Here is an 18,315-nt window from a genome sequence, read left to right as displayed (position 1 = left end):
TGGTTGAGAGTCCATCTGCTGATGCAGGGGACACGGGTTCGTGCCCCGGTCTGGGAAGATCCCACATGCCACGGAGCGGCTAGGCCTGTGAGCCATGGCCGCTGAGCCTGCGCGTCCGGAGCCCATGCTCCGCAACGGGAGAGGCCAGGGCAGTGAGAGGCCCGCGTACCGCAAAAAAAAAAAAAAAAAAAAAAATCCATCTGACACTGCAGGGTATATGGGTTCGATCCCTAGACCAGAAAGATCCCACGTGCCACGGAGCAACTAAGCCTGTGCGCCACAACTACTGAGCCTGTGCTCTAGAGCCTGTGAGCCACAACTACTGAGCCCGCATGCCACAACTACTGAAACCCGTGTGCCTAGAGCCTGTGCTCTGCAACAAGAGAAGCCACCACAGTGAGAAGCCCGTGCAACACAACAAAGAGTAGCCCCCACTCACCACAACTAGAGAAAGCCTGCGTGCAGCAACGAAGACCCAATGCAGCCATAAATAAATAATAAATTAATTAATTTATAAAAAGATAAATAAAAACGGAGTAACTGGTAATGTATCTTATATAAACTACTTAGATTTATGTAATTTAAACTTGACAAAGTGTTGGCCTTTATTATTAAAGTCTTATTAAAAAAAAGAAATCAATGAATAAATTAAATGTAACTCTCAGATAAGCTTAAAACTTTCCTAAGCAGTAGAATTTCAAGAAACAATACTCTAACCATCTGTTTCTAAAATTTTCTGGCAAAAGAACATATTAATAGTTAAAAACAGAAATAACACTGCTAAATATTTCACCCTCAATTTCTACATTAGTGGGCATTGTTTCATTTAATAAGATGAGACAATTAAATAGCTGGTTAAGTATAAATTCTAGGATTCTATAATTTGTGCTCATTTATTTATGAAATTTAATCTGTCACTTACTTGCAGTGTCTTCTTGGGCAAATCATTAAACTCCTCTGTGTCTCAGTTTCTTCACCTACAAAATGGTGATGACAGAGTAGCTACCTCACATGATTTTGAGTAATACACATAAGATAATAAAAAGGAACACAGAGCAAGCAAACAAGTAAATAAAATAGCTTATGTAAATGGTAGCCATTAACACTATCATTTCTTCCTTGTAAAATGAAGGAAACTCCAAGAATTTACAGGATTAGTGATAACACAGTGAAAATTAATGGTATTACACTTGCCTGGCCTGTAGCAAAAACTACAAACACTAGTAGTAATAATTATTTATTCTAAATATCATGAATTTCCACAAAGTACAAAGGAACAAAACCTTAGCAAACACAGCTGCAGGCCACTCTGGCTGCAGAATATTGAAGGAGTTGACTGAGCCTTTGAGGCCTTCCTTTCCCATGTATATGGGACAAATAATTTGTTTTAATTAGGTAACTCAGATAAAGCTACCTGAAAACCAAATATTAGGTTGCATATAAGTGCCAGATAAGTGATATAAACTGTGCTATAGGTGTTTAAAGGGCTCTCTGGGCTGAGGGAAGGTGTGGGAGGGTCTTGAATCATGGGTACTTAAATAAGGTTAAAGTATGAAGCAAGGCAACCAAATACTGGGCAGGTTCTGGAGACAATGAGTCAGTCACCTGTCTGGCTAAAAGAAGGAGGGACAGGAGGAAAGGGAATTATGAAGAAGGAGTTTGGGGTGGTGAGTATCTACAAGAGAAGACGAGAAAGGCCAATGAAGGCTGCAAGTGTACAGTGGCCTTTATCATAGAAGATCTTGAGTTAACACTAACGGTTTAGTATTATTATGTAAACTGGTATACATATTTTATCTTTGCCCAGTTTGTACATGGTTGAGTTTTGCTGGAACAAATTTAATTATTATAACAAAAAAAAATACAGTTCATGTTGAAATATCACAGAGAAATAGGAAGAAATATATAAAACTAAAGTTCATTTCTCAACTGCATTAGGATTCTCCTTTAGCTTGTGGACAAGAAAGTCTTTCCACTTTAACCATATATACCATCCTAAAATTTAACTCTGATTTCCATAGTGACTTCCAGAGACGATAGTTTTTTCTATAAACAATGAAATCTTGAGTTGGATAGAACCCTAGGAAATTGTCTTATAAAAGTATATATATTTAAGAGGTAAGAGAAAAGCCTTGCTGCCCGCCCAGTAGACTCCTTTTACCAGACTTCCTCTTCCATTTATCTATCCAATTTTACCTCCTAAAACTAACCCTTGACAACAAACAGAAATTTTTACACAAGTAATGTCAGTTTCAAAGTGGAGAGACTACCTTGTTCACCGCTGCTGTACCCTAAACACTTAGAAAGTGTAAGGCAAGTAGTAGATGTTCAAAAAATATTGCTGCAATAAATCTCTAAATACAGATCAGAATACATCTAGATTAAAGACTACTATAAAAAATGGTAGCTATCCCTCCAAACTAAAGTGTCTGCCTTACCCCTGGCTATGTCAGTGCTGCTGTAATACTTGTTTTGAAACTGTAAATTTGTTTCAATGCAATTGATATGTTAGGGAACAATTTGAACACTAAATGAATTTTGCTGTGATTTTATCTGCCAGAAACACTAGGTGAATGCAGAAAACCATACTCAGCTGAAACAAGCTGCATGTGAATACACAAAATGTGAATGTGAACACACCTCAACCATCTGCCAGCTACCTCAGCTCACTGCATCTTCGTGGAATCAGTCACACCCATCCACAACTTGTGTTCAACTTCCCTTGTGATTTCAGAAAACCCTTCTTCAACCACTTCACAATAGCAAGCTTCCACAACTATGTGGAAACTTCTTTTACAAGGCAAACTTCAGGAGGGTTTAAAAGCAAAATACAATATTTATTTGTATAAATATTGTACAAGTATTTACATATTTCTTAGCCACTTAACATGTGTAAAACTATACTATCATGTTTTTTAAGGTTCCTATCTTTCTAAATGTTCACTGATGACATTTTGAGTGTTGTACCCCAATTCCATGTTTCCCGTAAGTCTTGTAGGGTTTTGTTTTTTTATTTTTTGACTGTATTATTTTCCATAGTATGGTGTTTTTTAGGAACACATATGTCAAATTTTAACAGAACTGTTTGTACTGCAAAGCCCCTGACCTCAACAACGGTTACTCAACTCCCCAGGATGTCTAATTGGAAGGTAGAATGTTTCAACTTACATATTTGGTTGTCAATATGATGTTAACAGTTTCTTATTACTAATTTTAACTTGTGTCTCTCTGTGGACTGGCTGACAGGATCAGACTGTGCAGTGAGTTAGCTATAACTTTTTTAAAGTTAAAGCAAGTTTTGAAACTTTTTGGCCTCAATGAAGATTTCAGAATTAAACTTAAAAAAAAAGTATTACCTTCCTAATTATATACACTATTTAAAATACCTTTTTCATTATTGGTGTAATATGTAAGTATCTCATCAAATGCCAAGTAGGTAATCGTTGATGCACTTCACATCTGATTAACTTTAAAAGAATTTACAAATGCCATTAATTGAATAATGAAAAATCTCAAAATTAACTTCAACAGCAAATTTTTAGAACTGTATTTCTTGGAGCATGATATTACATCTTTATTAAGGCAAAGCAAACTCACTGCCCCCCAAATTCTATAATATCAAGTTATTTTCCGAACATTTAAAATGTAAGAATTATAGCTATGGCAATTAAAAATCTAAAATTCAAATACTATCATCATCTACAATTAAAAACAGGGTAAGTATAATTCACCTGTAGCATAAACTTTAGCATAAAACAGCTGTAATACTGAATCATTTTACATAGATATTTGCAAAAATAAAATAACAGAAACACACCAAGTTAGTCACCTAAATGCTACTTACTTTACCTATCATGTTCAGATTTAGTGTTAGTTAAAAGATTAAAGGGAACAAAGGATTATGTTACCAGAAAATGTATTTCTCAACTTTATAAGCCTACAGTAATTTATTTTCTAAAGAAAAACAGTAAATATTAATAACTGAAGTAACATAATGATCCACATTACCTCCTCTTAAAAAAAAATTACCCAATTTTCTCATTTAATACACTGCCTCAAGTTCATTGAATGTTGACCATTTCTTATGGTTAAAAGGCTTACCAGTTATAAGTTCCTCTAAAAGGAATGTGCAAGTCAGCCACACTTGGCAATTTATGTATTGTGGTTTTGTGGTGAGTGCTACCATTTTCTAAGGATCAAGAAAAGTGCAATAAATCTAAGGCAGAATGGTTATAATCCATCAAAACATATTATATAACTAACTACCTTGTGTGTATTTTCCAATTCATACCCCATTATTATCTTTCAATACATTAGGGCTTTAAGATGGAAACAAAGTTACTTCTGAGTGAGCCCCTTTTCATGTAATTTTTGGATAATGCATCCTGTATGCAAATATCTTTAAAAGAAAACATGATATAAATATGTGATATGATAATAAGCTCCTATTTATGGGTAAAAGGGAAAAAAAGAGGAGAAAAAGAAATGAAAGCACTTGAAAGAACCAGTTTACATCTTACATCAACCATAAACATTTGGAATGAACTAACAGTCTCAGTGACATGTAAAAATTATAATAATGTGGTTAAAATATTAATCTAGAATGGCATTTTAAGATGAAGATTCAGAGAAAGTTATAAAAAGTTTCACCATCTCCATGTAGTTTCAACCCCTTCCTTGACCCCTGTTTTTTCTGTTCATCTCATCTAACTTTGCCCATCTTCTTTCTACTGTCATGGCCCTTAGCTGACTTCTCCCCAGTGTAGACTGCTGGCCAGATGCTAGGTATGTGTGTGTGTTACGGCACTGAGAGTGTGATGATTAACTTCATGAGTTAGACACAGTATAAATGGACAGTTATTCTTGATCTCCAAAACCTTTTAATAACTAACAAAAAGTTATATCAGTAATTTTAAAATCATATACATACACTTGATTGGTAATTGACAACTGTGGTGAATCATGAGACTGCTAAGCCTGCTAATGGAGAAAGTACATAGGATCTATGTGCAAAGGAAAACATTTAAAAGAAAGATTTCATTACTATAACAGTATTCAGAATTTTCAAAAGAAATTATAGTGTATTTAAAATGAGTGGTTAAAACAGTGAAACAATATTAAATTGAATCAACTCTCTAAAATAAAGTAATTTTGTTTTTTGTTAAGTTATGTGCCAGTCTTTCAAATCTAACACTACAAAACTGTTGAAAAGATGGCTATTAATCTTGTTATAGTTATGGGGAATGAATTTTATATTAGATGGTCAAGAATAATCTCAAAACTGTACAGAAACTTCTATCTCAGCAGATTTATTACATATAAAGCTATTTCACAATTCTCCAAACAATTATAGATACCCTTAGAGAATACTCAATATTTTTAATTGTATAATATAGTTGAATAAAGAACCAGAAATCTCATTATACAATGCTTATCCATAAATCTAGAGACTTTCATAATAAGAAAATATGAACTGCAAAAATATATGAAAGTGATCATCTACTTCATATTTTGATTTATGAAATGACACATTTTCTAATATATTACTGTTATATATTATATTTGCATATGTACTATATAGTATACATATTTTGCTTACTCAATAAACATTTGTTGAGTGTCTACTAGTCACTCTATATGATAATGGGTGCTGAAAATATTAAAATTAATAAAAGCACAGTTGCCTCCACTCAAGAAATTTACATTTTAGTAGGGGAAGACAATACATCAACAAGTAAATATAATAACTGAACTGTAACTGAGTTGTGCTGCAGTATACATGGGAAACAAAGAAGGGACCCATCAATTCTGAGGGAAGTGGAGGGTTTATGGAAACGATTAATTAAAGAAGGCAACACTGAGACAGCGGAAGCAAGAACTACAATCCTGCAGCCTGTGGAACAAAAACCACCTTCACAGAAAGATGGACAAGATGAAAAGGCAGAGGGCTATGTACCAGATGAAGGAACAAGATAAAACCCCAGGAAAACAACTAAATGAAGTGGAGATAGGCAACCTTCCGGAAAAAGAATTCAGAATAATGATAGTGAAGATGATCCAGGACCTCGGAAAAAGAATGGAGGCAAAGATGGAGAAGATGCAAGAAATGTTTAACAAAGACCTAGAAGAATTAAAGAACAAACACCTAGAAGAATTAAAGAACAAACAAACAGAGATGAACAATACAATAACTGAAATGAAAAATACACTAGAAGGAATCAATAGCAGAATAACTGAGGCAGAAGAACGGATAAGTGACCTGGAAGACAGAATGGTGGAATTCACTGCCATGGAACAGAATAAAGAAAAAAGAATGAAAAGAAATGAAGACAGCCAAAGAGACCTCTGGGACAACATTAAACACAAAAACATTCACATTATAGGGGTCCCAGAAGGAGAAGAGAGAGAGAAAGGACCTGAGAAAATATTTGAAGAGATTATAGTTGAAAACATCCCTAACATGGGAAAGGAAATAGCCACCCAAGTCCAGGAAGCGCAGAGAGTCTCAGGGAGGATAAACCCAAGGAGAAACACACCGAGACACGTAGCAATCAAATTGACAAAAATTAAAGACAAAGAAAAATTATTGAAAGCAACAAGGGAAAAATGACAAATAACATACAAGGGAACTCCCATAAAGTTAACAGCTGATTCCTCAGCAGAAACTCCACAAGCCAGAAGGGAGTGGCATCATATATTTAAAGTGATGAAAGGGAAGAACCTACAACCAAGATTACTCTACTCAGCAAGGATCTCATTCAGATTCAACGGAGAAATCAAAAGCTTTACAGACAAGCAAAAGCTAAGAGAATTCAGCACCACCAAACCAGCTCTACAACAAATGCTAAAGGAACTTCTCTAAGTGGGAAACACAAGAGAAGTAAAGGACCTACAAAAACAAACCCATAACAATTAAGAAAATGGTAATAGGAACATAGATATCGATAATCACCTTAAACATGAATGGATTAAGTGCTCCAACCAAAAGACACAGGCTTGCTGAATGGATACAAAAACAAGACCCATATATATGCTGTCTACAAGAGAACCACTTCAGACCTAGGGACATATACAGACTGAAAGTGAGGGGATGGAAAAAGATATTCCATGCAAATGGAAATCAAAAGAAAGCTGGAGTAGCAATACTCGTATCAGATAAATAGACTTTAAAATAAAGAATATTACAAGAGACAAGAGAGGACAATACATAATGATCAAGGGATCAATCCAAAAAGAAGATATGACAATTATAAATATATATGCACCCAACATAGGAGCACCTCAATACATAAGGCAACTGCTAAGAGCTATGAAAGAGGAAATCAACAGTAACACAATAATAGTGGGGGACTTTTAACACCTCATTTACACCAATGGACAGATCATCCAAACAGAAAATTAATAAGGAAACACAAGCTTTCAATGACACAACAGACTAGCTAGATTTAACTGACATTTATAGGACATTCTGTCCAAAAACAGCAGATTACACTTTCTTCTCAAGTGCACAAGGAACATTCTCCAGGATAGATCACGTCTTGGGTCACAGATCAAACCTCAGTAAATTTAAGAAAGTTGAAATCATATCAAGCATCTTTTCTGACCACAACACTATGAGATTAGAAATCAATCACAGGGAAAAAAACCCGAAAAAACATAATCACATGGAGGCTAAACAATATGTTATTAAATAACCAAGAAATCACTGAAGAAATCAAAGAGGAAATCAAAAAATACCTAGAGACAAATGACAACAAAAACAATATGATCCAAAACCTATGGGATGCAGCAAAAGCAGTTCTAAGAGGAAAGTTTATAGCAATATAAGCCTACCTCAAGAAACAAGAAAAATCTCAAATAAACAACCTAACCTTACACCTAAAGGAACTAGAGAAAGAAGAAAAAACAAAACCTAAAGTTAGCAGAAGGAAAGAAATCATAAAGATCAGAGCAGAAATAAATGAAATAGAAACAAAGAAAATAATAGCAAAGATCAATAAAACTAAAAGCTGGTTCTTTGAGAAGATAAACAAAATTGATAAACCATTAGCCAGACTCATCAAGAAAAAGAGGGAGATGACTCAAATCAATAGAATTAGAAATGAAACAGGACAAGTAACAACTGACACTGCAGGAATACAAAGGATCATGAGAGATTACTACAAGCAACTAAATGCCAATAAAATGGACAACCTGGAAGAAATGGACAAATTCTTAGAAAAGCACAACCTTCCGAGACTGAACCAGGAAGAAATAGAAAATATAAACAGACCAATCACAAGCACTGAAATTGAGACTGTGATTAAAAATCTTCCAACAAACAAAAGCCCAGGACCAGATGGCTTCACAAGCAAATTCTATCAAACATTTAGAGAAGAGCTAACACCTATCCTTCTCAAACACTTCCAAAATATAGCAGAGGGAGGAACACTCCCAAACTCATTCTACGAGGCCACCATCACCCTGATACCAAAACCAGACAAAGATACTACAAAAAAAGAAAATTACAGAACAGTATCACTGATGAATATAGATGCAAAAATCCTCAACAAAATACTAGCAAACAGAATCCAACAACACATTAAAACGATCATACACCATGGTCAAGTGGGACTTAATCCCAGGGATGCAAGCGTTCTTCAATACATGCAAATCAATCAATGTGATACACCATATTAAGAAACTGAACAATAAAAACCATATAATCATCTCCATAGATGCAGAAAAAGCTTCTGACAAAATTCAACACCCACGTATGACAAAAACTCTCCAGATGGGCTTCCCTGGTGGCGCAGTAGTTGAGAGTCTGCCTGCCGATGCAGGGGACAAGGGTTCGTGCCCCGGTCTGGGAAGATCCCACATGCCGTGCAGCGGCTAGGCCCATGAGCCATGGTCACTAAGCCTGCACGTCTGGAGCCTGTGTTATGCAATGGGAGAGGCCACAACAGTGAGAGGCCCAAGTATGGCAAAAAAAAAAAAAAAAAAATCCTCTCCAGGAAGTGGGCATAGAGGGAACCTACCTCAACATAATAAAGGCCATACATAACAAACCCACCACAAACATCATTCTCACTGGTGAAAAACTGAAAGCATTTCCTCTAAGATCAGGAAGAAGACAAGGATGTTCACTCTTGCCACTATTATTCAACATAGTTTTGGAAGTCCGAGTCACAGCAATCAGAGAAGGAAAAGAAAAAAAAGGAATAAAAATTGGAAAAGAAGAAGTAAAACTGTCACTGTTTTCAGATGACATGATACTATACACAGAGAATCCTAAATATGCCACCAGAAAACTACTAGAGCTAAACAATGAATTTGGTAAAGTTGCAGGATACAAAACTAACGCACAGAAGTCTCTCGCATTCCTATACACAAATGATGAAAAATCTGAAAGAGAAATTAAGGAAACACTCCCATTTACTATTGCAACAAAAAGAATAAAATATCTAGGAATAAACCTACCTAAGGAGACAAAAGACAAAAGAAAACTATAAGACTGCTGAAAGAAATTAAAGATGATACCAACAGATGGAGAGATATACCATGTTCATGCATTGGAAGAATCAACATTGTGAAAATGACTCTACTACCCAAAGCAATCTACAGATTCAATGCAATCCCTATCAAATTACCAATGGCATTTTTTACGGAACTAGAACAAAAAATCTTAAAATTTGTATGGAGACACAAAAGACCCTGAATAGCCAAAGCAGTCTTGAGGGAAAAAAATGGAGCTGGAGGAATCTGACTCCCTGACTTCAGACTATACTACAAAGCTACAGTAATTAAGACAATATGGTAGTGGCACAAAAACAGAAATACAGATCAATGGAACAGGATAGAAAGCCCAGATATAAACCCACACACCTATGGTCAACTAATCTATGATAAAGGAGGCAAGGATATACAATGGAGAAAAGACAGTCTCTTCAATAAGTGGTGCTGGGAAAACTGGACAGCTACATGTAAAAGAACGAAATTAGAACACTCCCTAACACCATACACAAAAATAAACTCCAAATGGATTAGAGACCTAAATGTAAGACCGGACACTATAAAACTCTTAGAGGAAAACATAGGAAGAACACTCTTTGACATAAATCACAGCAAGATCTTTTTTGATCCACCTCATAGAGTAATGGAAATAAAAACGAAAATAAACAAATGGGACCTATTGATACTTAAAAGCTTTTGCACAGCCAAGGAAACCATAAACAAGACGAATTGACAACCCTCAGAATGCGAGAAAATATTTGCAAATGAATCAACAAAGGGTTAATCTCCAAAATATATAAACAGCTCATGCAGCTCAATATTAAAAAAAAAAACAAACAAACCAATCAAAAAATGGGTAAAAGACCTAAATAGACATTTCTCCAAAGAAGACATACAGACGGCCAAGAAGCACATGAAAAGGTGCTCAACATCACTAATTATTAGAGAAATGGAAATCAAAACTACAATGAGGTATCACCTCATACCAGTTAGAATGGGCATCATCAGAAAATCCAGAAACAACAAATGCTGGAGAGGGTGTGGAGAAAAGGGAACCCCCTTGCACTGTTGGTGGGAATGTAAATTGATACAGCCACTATGGAGAACACTATGGAGGTTCCTTAAAAAACTAAAAATAGAACTACCATATGACCCAGCAATCCCACTACTGGGCATATATCTAGAGAAAACCATAATTCAGAAAGACACTTGCACCCCTATGTCCACTGCAGCACTATTTACAATAGCCAGGACATGGAAGCAACCTAAATGCCCGTTGACAGACGACTGGATAAAGAAGATGTGGTGCATATATACAATGGAATATTACTCAGCCATAAAAAGGAACGAAACTGTGTCATTTGTAGAGACGTGGATGGACCTAGAGACTGTCATACAGAGTGAAGTAAGTCAGAAAGAGAAAAAAAAAATATCGCATACTAATGCATATATGTGGAACCTAGAAATATGGTACAGATGAACCGGTTTGCAGGTCAGAAATAGAGACACAGATGTAGAGAACAAATGTATGGACACCAAGGGGGGAAAGTAGTGGGGAGGATGGTGGTGGTGGGATGAATTGGGAGATTGGGATTGACATATATACACTTATATGTATAAAATGGATAACTAATAAGAACCTGTTATATAAAAAAATAAATAAAATTCAAAAAAAAGAATGATGACACGAAAAACAAAACGATCACAAGATTATAATTTAAAAAAAATAAAATAAAGAAGGCAACACCTAAGCTGGGTCTTGGAAGATAAAAATGTGTTCGCTAGATTGTCAGGCAAGAGGGAAAGAATATTTCAAACATAAGTAGTTGTCTGGGAAAAGACTTTAAATGCATGGCAAGTTTGGAAAACCACAAGAAGCTGGTTAATGTTGAAGTGCAGGGAGTGAGACTAACAGTGAAAAAGTGTGATAAAGGAAGAGGCTGAAGAAGTAGGGTAGGCACAGGCATATCATAGATGATCTTAATTGCTTTCCTCTGCACCATATGTGCTGAATCCCACAAGTCAGCAAGAACAACATGCCTCTCACTTTCCAGATTCAGATAATTTATCTCTGAAGTTCCAAGCCCTGCCTGGTTCTGTGACATTCCACCAAGTCCCAGAGGTGGGCATGCATTCATTCAGCAACATTCACTCTGTGCCATTTAGCAGTGTATAAGCTGCAGTGGAGATCAGGAGGAAGTGTCTGAAACTTAGGAATTAAGGAGAGGCAGGAGAAACTTCACAAAGAATGTAGTGCTTGAACTTAGCCATTACAGATGAATCATAAAAGTCTTGCAGGATATCACTGACTACTGTTTGTGTTGCGGGAAAGACCATGAAAGAATAAATTTGAAGAATTATAGCTGTAGTGTAGAAGGGTAAGTGAGATAAGGCTAAAAAGGTAGAAAGTTTTCAGTGAAAAATGTACAGATTCTAGATAATGTAAAAGAGCTAAGAAAATTATAGTGGCCTGGAACTTTCTCATAAATATGATCTACTTTTTGGTTCACCTTGATATCTGGGATCCATTCCACAAACATTGCCCACTATAAGCCTGGTAATGTGTTCTAAACATGCAAAGATGAATAAAATATGGTCCCTGCTTCTGAGATTATAAATTAGTAGAATTCAGATTTATATTGGACTTCTTATAGCATATATTTGTTATCTTACTTCATCCTCCCCACATGTGAAGCAGAGAAGACAACAGGTAAACCATTTTTTTTTTCTTTTTAACTGAAGAGAATCATGGAAAGACGTATTAAGAGATATATCTACAGTTCCAACTAAGTCAGTAGCAGAACAGTATTCTAGGCCAGCAGTTCTCAACTGTGGTGTCACTACCCAGTGCTAGCGCAATCAGTTGTAAATGAAATTTGTTGCTGATCATTAAGTACCAGAGCTCTATCTATAACAATATAAAGTATCTAACCTATGGACAAACACATGTGTTTAAAGAGGAGCACATAAGGATGTCACTGGAGTGTATATTACTAAAAGAACAACCTGAATGACCATTGAGGAATGAATAAATAAATTACTGTATAGCAATACTAAAGAACATCATACAACTTTTTTTTAAGTGGAGTAAGATATCCAAGTAATTATATGCAAAGACCTATAAGACATTACTGAATGAAAAAAGATGCAAAACCCATGTATAATGATACTCTTTGTGTTAAAAAAAAAGGATACAAAAAAATTTTTAGACAGATTATTTTTATATGAATGCACAGGAAATGCTCTGAAAGGGTAACACTAATGAGAGCCGGCTGGGTAAAGGGACACATGGATGGAAGATGGACCAAGGAGATTTAGTCATCTCTGTTATGTCTGAATTTTTTATAAGGATATATATTCATGTATTACTTGTATAATTAAGCATAAACAATTGAGCTTAAAGCAGAATATTTTCCCTATAAAGTTATTTCCTACATATTTCCCCATAACACTACTTGTATTCTGATATGTGGGTAGGAGAGTAAGAGCAGAATAGAAAGAATTTATTTGCAAGTACCTGAACTGAGCCAACTCAATGTACTTTCAAATAACTCAAAGCCTATGTTATCAATGCTGAAACTGTTACCGATACAGTTAGCAACTGCAACAACGCTCAATCATCAGGAGTCTTGACAGACGAGATTTAAACGTCCATACATAAAGGTGGACAAGAGCACTCTCCTCTGAACCTATAGCATAACCACTCTGGTTTAGCCTCACTACAGGTTGGGCTCTGTGATAAACGCTGTTAACCTGTATTATTTCAATTACTTCTTACAACATTCTTGTAAGGATTAAATGAGAAACTGCAGGTAAAACTCTTCACACATAATGCCCAATCACATAACAATAAGTGTTGTCCTTTATAGGTGTTCCTACTGCCTAATCTCTAACCTTATCAATTACTGTACTGCAGTCAGCTTTTCAAAAGCCTCACTGTACTGCAGTCAGCTTTTCAAAAGCCTCACTGACTTAAGTGTGCCAATGCTAAGAAACCTGCAATGGATTCTCATTACCTACTGGACTAAATCCAAACTCCTTCATCAGACATTTGAAAGCATGTGTGACGCAGCTCCATCACCCATCATGTTCCTTCTGTACCCTACTATTCTGTAGGCACATTGGAGTGCTCACAATTTTCAGCATATATTATATACTCTGACTTCCATAACTTAGGAGTACTCTTGTCACTCTCGCTAAACAGTTCTATCTACTCTTCAAGGTTTTGTAGAAATATTACCTTCTCTACAAAGTTGATTCTCTCTGGCACTCTCAAGTACATTGCTTATCTCTATTATGATACTTTTTTTGTATCACTTGTTTGTAAACTGACTGAAAGCAAGTTTTATTTATTTTTACATCCCTACTGTGCCTAGCACAGTGTTTTATACACAATTTGCATTTAATAATGTAGAAAACTTTCACCATTACTCATAGCCCCAGTGATAACCAGTACAACTTGAAATTCTGAAGCAATTCTCTCTAATTTCCCCTTCAATTCACCTACCAGTGGTAATGACCCTATAGTAACTCTGGTAGTAACTCTTTCCAGTCCTAATTCAACACTCAGTGAGATATAATTATTTCCATACCAAACAAATGAAGTGGCACATAATCAGTGACCTAATGCTGACAAGACTGGCTGACATTAAATTCATTATGCATTAACACTGGAGGAAGGAATACAAAGCATAAGCTAGAATATTGGAATCATCTTTTAAAATCACAACTGGGATATAAAATTCCTCTGTTCAATTTTGGGTAATCTCTAACCTAACTGAATTGAACTTTAAAATCAAAGGATGTGTAAGGTCATCTACCCATTTAGTAAATAAAGTCACCTTTTATGGATTAATTATTTCTAAATCTATACAAATTGGTAAAAGCAGTAAATGTCCTTAAAAGCTAAGTGACCTCAGCCCTCTAACCATTCATAAGTGGTTTTTTCTCGGTTAAAATCTAAGGTAGCAAGAAACCTTAGTTTTTAGTTTTGTTGTTAAATTTCACGACATTCCAACTACTAATGACTTTGGTTTCTTTTGAGCAATCAAGTAAAAACATAGCAAATACTAGTTATATACGTACATTTAAAATATAATTAAATTCTTCAGGCAAAAGTATTACATAATACGTTACTTGATTCTATCTAGGAATCTTCTTCCAATTTTTGAAAGCCATATTAACTCTTTATGTGAAGGCATTCGTAGTGCAGAATAGTTGAGGATCTCAGGACAGAGAACTGGTTTCATTTAATTCTCTAAACTACTTGTACCACATGTGAACCTCTTAAAGGAAGACAGTTTTGTGGTTACTGTTTACTTTTCAATGAAGACCAGAGTACTTTTTGGAGATTTACAGGGCTTAACTCAATAGCATGTCAAATTTATTTTTCTTAAATGGTTTTTGCATTAGTTTGCTACTACTAGCAAACAAGTTAAATTAGAAATATTCAGGCAAAGGTACATTAAAGTCAATACTAGCTGCATGTTATCTAGGTGTTAGGGATGTTACCAAACTTTAAAGCAAGATGACCACAAGTTTTGAAAGTAAAGTGTTGGTTATTATAGATTTCATAGTAAGGCAGTTACATGGCTAAGCTTGGCTGGTACCATGGACTTTAGCATACCTGGAAATAGAAAAATTCAAATGGTAGCTGTTCTTGATTGGCCCATTGCCATTTTTGCAGCTTACAAATTTTTAATTAAGTAACTGCAGTGAGCTCATCTCTACTGGATACTTCTTTTCCAGGGCAGGTCCAGGAACTGGGTCTGGAGCCTTGAAAGCAGAAGAGAAACTAGAGTAAACTAGGGGTAGGCAGAACAAGAAACGTGACCAGATAACATTGAGATCTAATAGCAGTGAGGTAGTCCCCAATGTCTCTCACATGAAATATTCTTAAGTGGAAAAGAATCTCTTAAATTACAAGTTACCAGAAGATGCTATTTGCATTAGTTCAGTCATTGTCTTAATCTACACAACTCCACTCTGAACTCCTAACTCTAGAAACTAAAACAGTAGCCTTTATGAAATCTCTATTGGCTTTTAGCAATAGACTGTCCAATATGGAACCACAGAGTATAAAAGAACGAGAAAAACAACAATAAATTCACTTTCATTGGTAAAACTGGAATTGTAAAGTCCTCATTTTCAGGTCAGTTTTCTCTTTTGCTATCTTATTTCCAATCATCTTCTAATTGTTCCCCTAAATTCCTACAATCAATTGTCAGAGGTTTCTTAAGAAATGCTTTATATATATCCAAGCAATGAACTGAATTTCAAGTTCCAATTTTTAAAAATACTTTGTAATTCTTAAAGAGGGAGGCAAAGAACAGCTCATAAGATGTGGTTCTTAACCACACTGGAAATTCTTTTTTCCATTACCAAAACAGATTCAATGATTTTTTTTTTTTTTTTTGGTTAGGTCCACATTATTTAAAAAAACACACACACACAAAACTTGCAACTACAAAGGTTACAGAAATGGTAGGCTATTAAAAATGTTAGACTGTTGTACTAATTAGATTACTAGGACCTGGAAATGATGTCCTTATGTTTGGTGAGCTGATACCCTTAGGAGTCTCTCTCTAAGAAACGAATCAATCCCACAGCAGTCAAAATAAACTGAACCCTCTGCTGCTGTCAAATGATGGCAGATTGTGAGAACTGTAACAGGACAAAAAAGTAGTGAAGACAAGGATTCAAAGAACTTAACTCCCTGCATTTCTAGTAACTAGAAACACAACAAAGCAAAATAAAATGAAAGTAGTTTTTAAGAAAAATGTCAATTTTCCACCTTCTGTGATGGCATGTTGCAGGTAAAAATATTCAGGTGGAGAAAGATCTAGGTTCAAATCTGGTTCCAGTATAAACTAAAACTCTGCAGAAGTTTCCGGTCTATTAAATGGGATACCATCCCCCACCTCACTGGATTGTCATGAGAATTAGCACCTAATGACCTGGCACACAGTAGGTATTCAATACATTTTTCTGCATAATGGAACATTATTTTTTTGTTCTAAACATATGAGTATACTTAAGCTTTCATTTTAATAAATGCTAAAGCAATAGCTGTGTAACAAGCTTTAGGTTTAAATAACTCAACTGTGTCACATCCTAAGAGATATAACTGATTCATCAACACTGATTTCAGAACAAAGCAAATGTAAGAACGCTCAGTTCTGAGAATTGATGATAAATAAAAATATAACAGTTTACATTTAGGATATAAAGAGAATTAGTGGTAAACAAGTAAGTAGACATGTAATTCTTCCTCCTCCAAGTAAAGGAGAAAATACGTTTGTCAACAGGTTAAAAGGTTATAGATCTGGGATACAGTGCCTTTTAAAAAACAAAAGGAATCAATGTATGATCTAACTAGGTCTTTAAGTCAGGAAATGCTTTAAGGGCAAAGAAAAGCCTTACATTTGAGCAATAATTTTCCTCTTACTGATAGAACAGTGGGTTCCACACAAAATTATTATTTACCAAATATGGTTCAAAGATCAGATTACACCTTCCCTGGCATTACCAAGTAATAGAGCATTATCGCAGGCCACAAGGAATTTTAAAAAGAAAAAGAAAAAGAAATTTCCTTAAAGTTACTCGAAATGTATTCACTGCTACAACTTTATTTCAAATAGTTTTTAAAAGTTAACATGGAAAGAAAGAGTCTTACTCAAAAGAGATTGCAATTTACTTAGAGATGAAAAGATTAAACTAAATTTTGCCAGAAGGCAAAAAAAAAGAAAAAAAAAGTATTTAAAAATGAGGATTCCTATTCATTAACCCATATGGATAGACCTTCAGTTTAAAGACATCAAGAAAAACACTTTTATAGACAAACCATTAATTTTTGTTTTTATTTTATAACTACTATCATATTGAAATCTCATTACTCAAATAATGTTTCAGTTGATTCTTTTGGATTTTCCAGATATAAAATGTCATCTACAAATAAATGTGCCTCCTCCCTTTCAATAATTACACCTCCTGTTTTGTTTTTTGGTCTAATTATATTGGCCAGCATTCCCAAGACAATATTATGTAACAGTAATGCTGGCCAGACCTTTTTTGATTCATGACTTTTAAAAAGGAATTTAGTATTTCACTAAATACTAAAATAGGAATTCTAGTATTTTACCATTTCTAGTAACAAAATGCTGGCTTCCGGTCTGAGATATATAAAATCTTGGCTATGTTCATTCGTTCTTGTTTCACTAAGCATTCTTATTAGAAATAAATGTTGATTTCCCTTTTTTTTTGATATCCGTCAAGATATTCATAGCCCCCGTGACCTACTAATATGACTTAACTTGATTTATCATTACATTCCTAGAGTGAATATTACTCAGTTATAGTATTATTCTGTTAATGTAACGCTAGATTCCATTTGACAGTTTTATTAAGCATTTTTTGCACCAACTTTTGTGAGACTGATGTGCAATCTTTTATGTTCATATTTTACGTTACGTGGCTTTATAAAAAGAACCAGGAAGCTTACCTTTTCTTCTCTATATTCTGATATACACAGCTAATTATCTAGTGCTTTTTGCAGGAAAGAGTCTCATATCAGCTAAGACCAGCATTTTCATTTGTGGCTCCGGATCCTATCCCTTTCTTTCACATTTCCACAACACCCTTTCTTTTCAATCTCTCACTTCAACCTACGAACCTGTTTAAGTCTTAACCATCTTAAACATATATCCATGAACACATTTATACCACAAAAACTTTCCTTATCAGTTAAGTCTTGTTCAGCAAGTATTTATTCACAAAGCTGTTTATTAAAACTGCTACTCTATTCAAGGAACTGAGAATGAA

The 18,315-nt window shown here is 35.0% G+C and overlaps 1 protein-coding gene across 5 annotated transcripts in view; it reads right to left on the bottom strand.

Annotated features, from left to right (window-relative positions):
- Positions 1-18,315, bottom strand: part of TAB2 (TGF-beta activated kinase 1 (MAP3K7) binding protein 2) — an 86,985-nt gene that overhangs the window by 46,694 nt on the left and 21,976 nt on the right. Inside the window, exons 1-2 of one of the 5 annotated variants that reach the window (XM_082669231.1) lie at positions 16,028-16,082; positions 15,122-15,270 (exon numbers count right to left, since the gene is read on the bottom strand). The exons of 2 other annotated variants lie outside the window; for them this stretch is intronic. The gene's annotated coding sequence lies outside the window, so the exon portion shown is untranslated. Of the gene's footprint in view, positions 1-922; positions 945-15,121; positions 15,271-16,027; positions 16,083-18,315 lie in introns of those variants that run through there. 2 more of the 5 variants (XM_082669230.1, XM_082669233.1) reach the window with 2 other exon arrangements.

Source organism: Grampus griseus (assembly GCF_964374135.1).
Source record: "Grampus griseus genome assembly, chromosome: 13".
Lineage (NCBI taxonomy): Eukaryota > Metazoa > Chordata > Mammalia > Artiodactyla > Delphinidae > Grampus > Grampus griseus.
This window is presented reverse-complemented; position numbering and strand designations above follow the sequence as displayed.